Genomic DNA, 13,221 nt, shown 5'->3' on the forward strand with positions numbered 1-13,221 from the left:
AATAAAAATCTTGGCTGTAAATGTCACTTTATCTGACACTTTTTCTTTGATGATGAACCAGCAGGCCAACAGCCGTTGGATGGACTTCTCCAGAACGCCTAGATGGCCGGTCTGCACCTGGCAGCAAGTACCGAATATGTTTCAAATAAGCGTTACACCATACTGCTGCTGTAGTTCTTTCAATAAGTAAATTAATAGGATATACAATAAATGAAATGCCAAACGACTATACAATAAACCTTTAACAGAGTATGCTCTTGTGCATGTTTGATGTTCAATGTTCAATACTGTTTAAAGTCTGCAAGTGCCATAAAAAATCATGGAGCCTAAAATAATTATTTTTTATGATGTCCTATCAGGGATGAAACACTAGATGGAGCCTTATACAAGTCTGAGTCGGTTGCTGGTGTTCACTGAAGAGTTATGGTAGCTACTATAACAAACATTTTTCACTTTGTTTCTAAAGTTATACTGTATGTTTGGTGGTGTGGACTTGTACAAACGCTGTTTGCATTATAAAATAAGTTATCTTTTTCATATCAGCTCTTAAATCTTCAAAATCCAATTGTTTCGAAACAAGTGTTTCTATTTTTTAATTGTACATCTGAACACTGCTTATATGAAACACATTTTAGATTTCACATGAAAATGTGAAAATTTAAGTTTATACAGAGATGTACAATATGGCAAATAATCAAAGTAAATGTTATTTCTGTGCGTCTTTGAATGGTTTGAGGCTTATTACTAATGATTTATCTTGTTTCATCTTTTTTATAGCCAATTTATTTTAAAAATGTATTTGACTGCAGTCACATTTGAGTATCATGCTTTTCTGGTATTTCTGCATTTCCACTTGTAATAGATAAATTAGTTGCATTACAAAGTGTAATTTGCTGTTTTAATAAATCCACATTATATTATTGTTTCATATTTATTCTTTAATCAAGATGCAAGATGCTGTCCTGGAGTTTTCTAGAAATTAATCATGCAATATGAAATGATACACACACTTTTGTTTTGTTATTTAATTGTTGTTATTTTATTTATATTATATATTTTGCTTATAAAATGTTTAATTTTAATTATTTTTAAAAAAAAACAGAAGTCTCGTTTAAAGACAAGAGCACCCAACCCCCATCTGGGATGCTCCCATTCCTTGTTTCAACCCCTCCACACCCCAGGTTCGCCCTGCCCCCTTCCTTTAAGCTAAATCAGCTCTGCTGTGAAGAAGTCAAATAATCACACAATAGAGAAGGGCTTAACTTGAACAATGCAAATTCACAGCTCATTTGAGTAAGAAAGTGTTTGTGGGAGTGTGTGAGAGAGAGAGATTCCTTGAGAATAAAATGACAGACATTAACAGGGTCTGAATTAAGATATCTAAATTAAATCTGTGATCACTTATAAGGCTTAATTTGAATCAGGACATTGTGACTAAATGACTATTGCCTTGTTTGGCATGCTTTATTAAAGCATTATGGGACCAGGCCTATTATTAAAACAAAAGATAACAATTGCTTAATCAGGTCTCCCGTGTCAGATGATACACAGCAATGTCTCTATAATCATATCCCCAGGCTGTTAGAAATAGTTGAACCTATTCAACTCGACATGGGATCCAGTCAGTTGCAATTAAATCTCCAGTGTAAATCCATTGTTAGTGCTGTGCATCTTTTAATACAGATAATGAAATAATTAGGTCTCAGGTGGTCTCAAGATGTTGTGGGGCATCTGCATCACTGACAATGAAATGAGCTGCATCGCATTATTTTTCAGAGCTGGCAAGTACCCCAAACAAATGAAGAAACACTGGTAATAACTTCCAAAACTTGATACCCAAGTGATGCCCTCAATCAGTGCTAGCGCTTGGCACACATGGGATCAATGAAACATATAAAAAACACCTGGAATCAAATTAATACAAATGGGGAAAAACTGGAAAAACATTAATAAACACACAAAATATGTGACAGTCTATGACACCAACGAGTAGGTATTTCATGTCTAATATCTTATGGAATAGCCTATATTTGCAGCCAATATGTTGTGGATGCATCTCTTTCTGCTTCTGGGTAAGGAGACCGATGTATTGACACAAAACTTAATTGCGTACCTATCGTTGAACCGATAATATCTTTTGAATTATATATAATTATATATAAATTAAATACTATGAAATTAATGTGTCATCAGTCACACCAGATCCTTCAGCTTCATCCACTCATAAGCCTTAAATAAACCTCTGTGAGACTATCAATTACCTGTGTGGTTTCTTTCTGTTTGCTGACATAATGTGCATCTGTGATATCCCGCTAAAACATCCACAGGCTCCATAGCAGTCACTAGTGGAAGTGAATTCAGATTGGTTAAAATTAAATTAAAATTAAATTAATTTTTTTAAGATTGGTTAATGGCAGTTCTGTTCTGGAAGAGTGTGGGTTTCAGTGGGGAACAGTGTGTGATGGCTGGGATCTAACAAACGCTACAGTGGTGTATAGAGAGATGGGTTGTGGCAATATGATTGACACACGTAGTGCTGCTTCTTTTGGCCAAGGATCAGGAATGGTATGCATGGATGAAACGGGAAGGAATTTATGCTGAAAAGCTGTTCTTGAAATGGATGGATAATATACAACTGTAACCATTAACAAGATGCTAAAGTCATCTGCCAGTTGAGAAACGACTAGAGGTTCTTTGTGGGGAACATTGTGTGATGATGGCTGGGATCTATCAGATGCAGCAGTGGTATGAAGAGTGTGTGTTTGTTTCAGCAAGGGATCAGGAATGATGTGGATGGATTATGTACAATGTGCTGTGAATGAATCTACACTGAAAACCTGTTTATAAAATGGATGGGGAATACACGATGCTTGAGTCCTCTGTAAACGTTAAGTCAAAAGATTTGTCTACCTGAGCATCTACCAAATTTGAACTTTCAGCACATTTACACAAGGAGTGGCAGCAGATCAGCGTGACTTCAGCTGGAATGCATAACATTTTAATTTCAGTCACACATATGCAACATCTACTCTATAAAATAACTTTGCCAAATGAAAATGTACAAGGAAAAGAAAACGGTTTCTGAACAAAAATGGTTTCATGAATCCATAATTAATAGAAACATAATATCAACTGTTATTTAATATATTTTCACTCATTATTTTCACAGATAAGGAAGAAATTTAAAGATTCAGTAACTTTTACCCTGTGATGGAAGACACAATCTAATGAAGTGTTTCAGAAAGCTATTAAAAATAATACAAATCTTCTAGATTGTAAAAAATATGTATAAACCCTTTGTTTATTGTTATATATTTTGATTAATGTGTGATTTGATAATACGTGAATGTATTGATGCAGAAATCATAGCTTTCATGTTTGACTACAAGTACATCTGACCCTTCCATTAATTGTATAAAGTGATTGATTTCAATACACATTATCATTTAAAGAAGATTATAGTATGACAACCACATTTTACAAAATAACTTGATAAATTCAGATGGTGACATCATCTACATGTATAGTGGTATGCATTTCGAATATATTACAAAATATGTTTTAAATATGAATATGCTTGTTTGTCCTGTTTGCTGTGTTTACATAATCTGATTTACTATAGAGATTTTAGGCAAAACATTTTCTGAGTAAATAATAAAACACAAAGTTTTACAGTGGACCCTGCTTTCCATGTTCATTGTATGAAGAAACAAATCTATGGCACACAAAACATACATTTTTAACTGAAGTAAAAGTGATAAAATAAGTGATAATTTATAATCAAACCTACCCTGGGTAATGAAGATTAATCTTTTTTTTTTTCTTCAATAAATCAAACTACCTGGGTCTTTCTCTCTGCGTGAGTGTGCATTTATTGTAAAGTGTAATTTAAGTGTAATGTCATTATATGTCATTATGTAAATACATACTTTTTCCACTTATACAGTTTATATATACACAGTACATGAATACCCACATCTTATTGATCTTGATGTGCTTCATTGTATTTCATTTATTTATTTATTTTTATTGTTTTATTTAGAAGTTCTTCATATTTTCTTGTGTTGTATTTATGTAGAGCTCTTGGAAACCACAGAAAATCCTTGTTTGTTTGTGCACACTTGGTGAATAAAGCTCATCTGATTATAATTAGGATTAGAATCTGTTTTCTCCCTTTTCTGTCATTCAGAAAAGACCTGTGAATATAATAGTTTTACAATTTAAAACATTAATACAAAAATATTTTCATATCCAGTATTTTGAAAAGATAGCCCATCATCTCTCTGTTTGCAAACCTGTGGCTGTTCTCTGTTTGTGAAAAACTTGCTCATCATCAGGCTGTATTCTCCAATATTCTTTATACTTTCCTCTATCTCCAACCACATTCCCAATCTGTGAAATTTGTTGCAATTTTAGTAAGAAAACAGTCAAGCCAGAGTTATTTCACTTACTGAGCTCTCATTTTGGCATTACACTTTATCAAAAGTTTGAAACTTTGAATTATCTTTTTCTATTGCAAAGATTGCTTGATGAAAGTTAGCATGAACCGTACCATATCCAGAAGCTTGTTCTTGATATCTGGATCATTGACATTGAATCCACTCTCGGCCTTCACCACAATCCTCAACACAACTTTTCTCACCGTTGCTGTGAAGTGAAACATTGACAAGGAAGAATGATTTGTCATTATGGAATCTAGTCATTGCATTTGTCAGGAAAACTGGGATGTGAATGATATAATTATTAACCCTCCCCGTGTTTAAAAACGGTACAAATTCGGTCAAATTGACACACATTAGTTTTCATGCAATTTGATAAAAATACACTGTGGAAATGCTTAATATTCTAAACTATTCTAAGAAAACAGAAACCTTTTATTTGGATTATCTGAGACTGGAAATACTTAATATGTAAGAAATGTAATGATTCATATATGTTTTTGTGTTATTTTTTAATGATCAATATTATCTTAAGTCCAAATAACTACAAGAATAAATAGCATCTAACATGATTTGAACTTGTGTAAGCAGTACATGTACAAGACAGACACTTTTATCCAAAGCAACTTAAAGTGCATTCAGGCTACAATATTCTTTTCAGTATGTGTGTATCCTGGGAATTGAACCCACAGCCTTTTGCACTGCTAACACAATGCTCTACCACTGAGCCACAGTTATTGTTACATCTTTCTAAGTTTTTTTCTTTTTCTCTAACCCTTTTGAGGGGAAAAAAGGTTTCTCAGCAACAGTGTAGTAATTGAGAACCCCCCCACCCACAATTTGCCAATTTTGGTAAACTGCATGAAAACCAATAAGGGTCAATCAGGGAGGCCATATGACCCCAGCACAAAAGATTCCAAAATACATCTATGTGTTGAACCTTCTCATGCACATTCATGACCCTAAATGATAAATCTTAAACAAATTTTCAAGAAATAAATAGTTTAACCAGTATTTCAAGCTGCAAAATTAAGTGTGGGTCATACTGACCCCAACACAAAAGGAGGGTTAAGCTATACGTCATTTGAGAGGCTCATATGTAAGTTAATCTTACGTTGACATGAAACTCCAGCATGAAGTCCATCCAAACAACTGCTCACACCCCATCCAATAAAAGGACAGTCCTGCACTGTCAACTCATTTCCTGTACAAGCCACTTGATCCATCCATATTTGCCCTGAAGGTTGCACATATGCTTTTGGCTCAGCAATGTCTCCACAGTAAAGCTCTTGACACAACACTGTAGCATCTGCTAGATCCCAGCCTGAGTGACACACTGCACCCCACTGCTCATTATACCGAATCTGAACTCTGCCATCACACTCACTGGAACCATCGACCAGCTTCACATCTGTGGAAAGAGTTTTACATGTTAACATTTGCACTCTTCGGGACTTTAAAAAGGAGACCAGACAAAACCTCATGAATGCAATTGATTTTCTATTTATAAGCTAACCAAACCTTTCCCTTGGCATTAGGTTGTTGCTATATGGGATTGCTATTTGTGTAGACACTGTTTTTCCAGGGTCAGTTTATACAGATAGATACATTATTGAGCTGTGGGAAGTCGTGGCCTAATGGTTAGAGGGTTGGCCTCCCAATCGAAGGGTTGTGAGTTCTAGTCTCGGGCCGGACGGAATTGTGGGTGGGGGGAGTGCATGAACAGCTCTCTCTCCACCTTCAATACCACGTCTTAGGTGCCCTTGAGCAAGGCATCGAACCCCCAACTGCTCCCTGGGCGCCGCAGCATAAATGGCTGCCCACTGCTCTGGGTGTGTGTGTGTGTGTGTGTTCACTGCTCTGTGTGTGTGCATTTCGGATGGGTTAAATGCAGAGCACAAATTCTGAGTATGGGTCACCATACTTGGCTGAATGTCACTTCACTTCACTTCATTATGCTTATTTACTATTTCATACCAGCATCCACAGTGAAAACAACTGAATTACCCATAAACTGTTAACTACCCATTCAATGCATCATCCAATCTGTTGCTCATTTACTTGGGATTAATTCAATTAACACCCATTTGTGTAGTAGTCTGTAGCTTCTGTTTGAAATCGATTAAATTCCCTTAGTAGTTTAGTCATATTCCCTTTGTAATTTAGTCAGTTTCTTTGTAGTATTGATATTTTACTCTTGTATATCTTTTTAATAAATTCATATTTATTGCAACTGTGTCATTCTTGTATTGATTAATTAGAGGCTCTACAAGCTCACCAGTATATCACTTACTCATCAGATTAGTCAGATGGTAAACTCCCTCCGAATTATTATAATTCTAAATCTTTATTGTCAAGGTGAAAGTCCTTGGCTGTTGTCCCAAAGAATGGAGGGAAGTGCAATCTGATACCCACACCCATAATAAGTGATGCATGCAGTAGCCCCTCACTGCAGAACACAAGATCCAGGGGGCATTGTTGGATCCACATCTAGGGCTTGGTAGGTTTAGGGGTGGAAATGGGTGGATTTAGGGATCAGGAGGTGGAGATGGGTAGGTTTAGGTATATGTAATGTGGGAGGAATTGGATCTGGATCCAACCACACCCCCTGGATCGTGTGTTCTGCAGTGAGGACCATCTTGATGCATGGGCTTTATTATTATTTGGTACACAGCAATATCAAAACCCACCACAATTATCAATTTTGGATTTGTATAAATTGTAAATTTTAGTGTTTTTGGCTAAACCAAAGTTTACTGACTTAAAGCAATAGTTCAGCAAAATGCAAATTTTGCTAGTTTAAGCTACATCTTGAATGCAATGGTAACAGTAATGGCACTTTTCCACTGCATAGTATGACTTGGCTTGGCTTCAGTACGGTACGGCACCGCTCGATTCGGTTTGGTTTGTGTTTCCACTGCAATTTAGTACCACTTTAGAGTGGGCGGGATTATTCATATGTCGTTATAGTTGTGCTGCCTGTACTGCCGCGACTCGTGATTAACCGTTTCTCTCCGGGCAATCAGCGATCAGCAGAGTTTACATGCCATGTTTTGGTAACAGTATGGTTCACTTGGGATCTCAACCAAAGTGGTACTAAAAAAGTATTAGGTACGAGGTACTGTACCCAGTGGAAAACCCTTGAAAAGTGAACCGTACCTAACTGTACCATACCGCACCATGCAGTGGAAAAGCATCATAAGATCCCATTATATGACGTTAGTTAGTGTGTTGACAAATATAAATTAAATGTAAAAAATTTGTCATATTTATTAATCATGAATTAATAATTATTATGAAAAAGTAAGTTGAAATGCAACACTCTTACAAATAAACATCCCAAAAGGGTTTTTGGGCAGTTATGCTAAAGCACGTTGGTGACAACGAATTGGGATTTCGCTTAGAGAGACCAATCTACTTCAAGTGTAAACTAAGTGAACCAATATACATTGGCATGCGATTATTGCATCCAGCTGCTGCTGATCAGAGCATGAGCATAAAAAGGCAGCAGGTGCAAAGCATACCAGGTTTTCGCTTTGGAGCCGAGAGACAACATTGTTCTGCTCCTACCAAACTGCTTTGTGTGTGACAAGTTCAGCGTGCTCTAGGGAGCTTCTTGTGTTGGCAGACAGCACTACAGCAGTGGTCGTTAATGTAACCTTATCATTTTGTGTTATCAATAATTGCTTTAGACAAAAGCGTCTGCCAAACTTTTTGGCCCCTCTCTGATTTTGATCTGTGGTTAGAAAATATTTGTTTATATTTTACATACAGAAGAAACCTCATATGGTTTGGAATGGCATGAGTAAATAATAAGTGACAGAATAAAAAAAAAAAACATGCAAAATGCAAGATATTTTAACTCACTGTTACAGGTGACTCCAGCATCTTTTAAATGTTCACAGTTCTGTATTCCCCATGTTGTTGATGTACAGTTCACAAGTGAAGCCTCAGTCCCAGTACACTGTACATCACCCATCCATACTGGTCCTACACCTGGTCCAAAATAAGCAGCACTCTTTGCCTCAATCACATTCCCACAATTAAGTTCTTTACACACCACTGCAGCATCGGTTTGATCCCATCCATCATCACACACTGTTCCCCACTGACCATCATGAAGAACCTCCACTCGTCCAGAACAAGAGTCAGGACCATTTATCAACCTAATAAAGTCTGACATAAAAAGTAAGGGATTAGGAAAGCTTGGTTCTATTTAGTGTATTCAATATTTACATAGCTTTCATCCACCTTCACATATGACTCCAGCGTCTTCTGAATGCTCACAATCATGTATTCCCCATCCAAGTGTCTCACAGTCCATCAGTGAAGACTCTGTGCCAGTGCAATTTACATCATCCATCCATATTTGTCCTGAACCTTCTCCAAAATAAGCTTCAGGCATTGCCTCTATCACATCCCCACAGCCCATCTCTCTACACACAACTGCAGCATGTGATTGATTCCAGTAATCACCACACACTGTTCCCCATGTTCCATTATAAAGAACCTCCACTCGCCCAGAACAAAAACCGATACCATTCATCAACCTCAGAAACAATTCGACTGGAGGTACATTTCCAAAATCTGTATGAATTATAAAACACAATATGGGCATCTATAATATACATCTTAAACTTCAATAAAATACTAAAATCATTTAAAATCTTCTTCATACCCAATATGAGAATGAGCCACAACGAATTAAACATTGTGCCCTGAAAGAAAAACAAAATTATTACTTTGACTCTCTGACTTTGACTTAAGTTACAAATCAGAAAAATGCTACTTTAATGTTTTTATTGTTTAAAAGAGGGTTTTGCACATTTCAGACACAAAATATCTCCACATTAATTTTTTCCAACCAGGAACCCTATTATTATTGTGTATACATTAGTAACTACAAATTACACAATTAATTAACAGAAAGAGCAAAAAAGGGAAAATACACGATTTTGGATAAGCAAACAAAATCAGCTGCACCAGAAATAATCATTAATGTTGTCAGTTTCTAATAAAATACAGTATATAACAAATCTGTAAAATGAAAATGATTCATTATTAGATTTCTTTAACCTGTTAATATGCCAGTCCCTTCAGAAGCGTCTTTGTCTCTGTGAGGACGTAAGATCAAGTAAAGGAGGTTTCAAGGTGATTTCATTTAGTTGTAGAATCAGTTGAGGTCTTAGCTCCTCCCCTCCGATTTCCTAACAAGACAATGATCAACATTAGAAATTAACTCTTACTATCAAGTAGTCCATCTTTCAGAATATAAACCTATTAAATTCTCAGAAAGTGCTTGCTAAAACAGCCATGAAACCAGGAATTAATTTTCCATCTGCAGTACATTGTTGGACACACCACTGGAGGTCTGAATGTCATTCAATGTATGTTTTTATGACGTGATTCAATTTCAATGCAAATCCATACAAATTAATTGTGGGAATGCTTTCATATACCCTATGCTCATATAGCTGTGAAGAGGAGATCTGTCAGTATTCAAATATCAAAATATATTGATGGCATCACTTTGAGTGGGCCAGTTTCATGAAACTTACTTTACAAATGTGTAAAGGCATGTAAACTACATGGAAACAAAATGTCAACATTCATGAACGCTAGAACTCTAGATTTGTTTGTGTTTACATGGACACACTTGCCAACACAACACGCGAGTGAGGAATTGGAATTTTCCATAACCAAAATGTGAAAAAACTGTTTTTATTACATCTCAAAGTTAAGCTTATACATATGAGATGCAATAAAAACAGTTCCTTCACATTTGGAAAGTTCCAGTTCAGTACTTTGTCTAAATATATTTGGTTAACAACACATTCACACAGCAAGTCATTAAGCTCATATATTTATGATCAAACATTGATGAGGTGGAGATAAGCTTGTTGTGACTAACCACCTATAAGCTCATTTTATGTCCCTGCAAACAAATCACATTATGCAGAATCTCCCTGAAGGGATTTAGAATGGGAAGTAGTCATTTGATTATGTGCAGCGCAGTAGAATCCAGCAAAACATGATGTTTTGTTTATCAAATGCGGATGTCAGTGTTATTTACTTGACAGATAAAAACTCCTACGTGTAAATTCACACTGATATAAATTAGTTTGCACGGTGTTCAGGCTGTATAGTGGCTGTGGTCAAGGATGCACAAGAGGAAAACACATATTACTGTCACACGTCCAGAGTTAAAGACTTCTTCAATTTTCTAGACAACCATCTAAGTCAGGTATTACCTTAAAAACATTAGCATATATCATAAATGTTTTCTTGTGCACATTTGCATGATGCACTTTTGTTGACTTGAAAATACAGGTGGTATGTTTCAAATGTTACTTATTTCAAATTTAAAACGGCTTCAAAGTTAAAGGTGCCATAGAATACAAAAATGATAGATCCATTGGATTTATACCTTGGACTAAAGTAACTTTCATCATTACCTATTAATAATATCAGAGTAAAATAACATAATTTTGTGTAATGTTTATTTCAGACAGCTATACCTATATCAACAATTCAAATCAAAGCTGGGACTACACTATAGAATACTGCCACCAGAGACTAGCACACATTTTAAATGCCATGGCGCACAAGTACACCACAAAAATGCTGCAGGATAAAGAAATCACAGATAGAGTGTGGATCTGCCTTTAACAGAGTATGCTCCTCCTTTCGTCAGCCCACCCCGGCTGTGGACCGGTGGGCCGTATGTATATGCAACCAGGCATCAAGAGATTTCAAAGGAACCAGGAAGAATGCTTTGTCTGAAACTTTTTAAGGAAGAACAGAACAGGTTTGGATGGATGTACACTTACTGCCATGAGCGCCTGCCTTTCCCCTGTCAGGTTAGTTTCTTGTCCTAGTTTAATGAAAAGAGCTGTTTGATTGCATGCACTGTTGTGCATGTTTGATGTTCAATGTTCAATACTGATTAAAGTCTGCAAGTGCCTTTAAAAATCATAGAGCCTAAAATAATTATCTTTTACCATGTCATATCATGGATAAAACACTAGATGGAGCTGTATACAAGTTTGAGTCGGTTGCTGGTCTTCACAGAAGGGTTGTGATACCATGAAGTGCGCTTTCTAGGCATTGCGCCTGTGTCTGGCACTACATTCATTGCTACATTTAGCAGGGTTGTGTTAAAGAGTGTGCACAGTCACCCTGAAATATGACTGCCGCCCCACATTGGATCCCCCAACATTATTGGGCTAGAGTACTGTCAAATTGCTGTCATTTGCTGACTGATGTTTGCATGCAATAAAGCTAAGTTCAAATGACAATTTGAAATATTGGTACAGTAAATAAATTAGGCATTATTTGTGGCAGTTGATAAGTCATGTTGCAAGATTTGTGACTGACCAGGCTTTTATATGAAGTTTGGGGTAACAAATGGTTTCATAGGTTTGACTGAAATAATAATACAATAACTGACACTTTTACATTTTAAGTGTGAGTTTAAAGTTTAAATCAATGTTTCAAGAAACAACAACAAAAATTGAAAAAAAAAAACAGATAAAAGCAAAAAAGTAGCCATTGATAATATCTAGACATGTATCCAAATCCAAATGCAATACAATTAATTGATGTGTGACTTATGTGTAAATTATGTGCAATGTCTTAGTTACTAGGATTGTTACAAAGGGCTGTTGAGGCATCTAGTGGCAACGCCACGATATTACAGCTAATAAACTGTGCAAAATGTTTATATTAAGAGTCAAATTACAAATAATGCATTCAGATATGTGGAACTCACAATGGGCTAAATCTCAATTTCAAACAATTTCAATATGACAAGAAACTGGTATCTGAAAAGACCAGTTTCTTGTTACATTCAAATTGCTTGTCACTGGGGAGCGCCAATAGGGATTTCGCCTGGGGCGTCAAATGGGCTAGAAACGGCCCAGATACCATGATAAACATTTTTCACTTTGTTTCTAAAGTAATATGTTTAGTGGTGTGGCCTTATACAGATGCTGTTATTTGCATTGCAAATATACATATCAGCTCTTAAATCTTCAAAATCCAATTGTTTTATACAAGATTTTCTTGTTTGAATTGTACAGCTGAACGCTGTCTATACATGAAATACATTTTATATTTCACATGAAAATGTCAATCTTCTTTCTTTCTTTTTTTAGTTTATACTGAGATGTCCAATATGGCCAATACTTAAAGTAAATGTTATTTCTGTACTTCTATGTGAATGGTTTGAGGCTTATTACTAATGATTGATTTTCTTGTTTAATCATTTTCATTATTTTTTTTATAGCCAATTTATTTTACAAATGTATTTAACTGCAGTCACATTTGAGTATCATGCATAATACATAACTAGTAATTAATTCAAGTATGGAAAACCTTCTCTAAACGTTTAGATTGGTAGCATTTTGCTTGAAATAGATAAATTAGATGTATTACAAAGTGTAATTTGCATCAGTTGCTGTTTTAAATCCACATTATATTTTTGTTTCATATAGCGTTTGTCACATTTAATATGGTTTAATATTTTTATAAAATTTTCATATGGTGTTTTTCAGCACTCTGTCTATGTGAGTTTATACCATGATGATTAGCAAATAAAGCTAGTAAACGTTTGACAGTTTGCTTTATGTATTGTATTCTAGGTTATTTTTTTATATTGTTATTATTATTATTAAAGTGATATATCTTGTGGAAGTATAATAGGTTATTTTATATTTTTCATGGTAATAGTTATATACAGCTTCTACTATTATTATTGTTATTACAACAACACTAACATAAT

At 35.4% G+C, this 13,221-nt stretch overlaps 1 protein-coding gene across 3 annotated transcripts in view; it reads left to right on the top strand.

Annotated features, from left to right (window-relative positions):
- The window catches only part of LOC113048471 (B-cell receptor CD22-like), a 1,131,192-nt gene that overhangs the window by 852,496 nt on the left and 265,475 nt on the right, over nt 1-13,221 (top strand). The window lies entirely within an intron of this gene.

The sequence above is a fragment of the Carassius auratus genome, chromosome 29 (genome assembly GCF_003368295.1).
Source record: "Carassius auratus strain Wakin chromosome 29, ASM336829v1, whole genome shotgun sequence".
In the NCBI taxonomy this organism is placed as follows: Eukaryota; Metazoa; Chordata; class Actinopteri; order Cypriniformes; family Cyprinidae; genus Carassius; species Carassius auratus.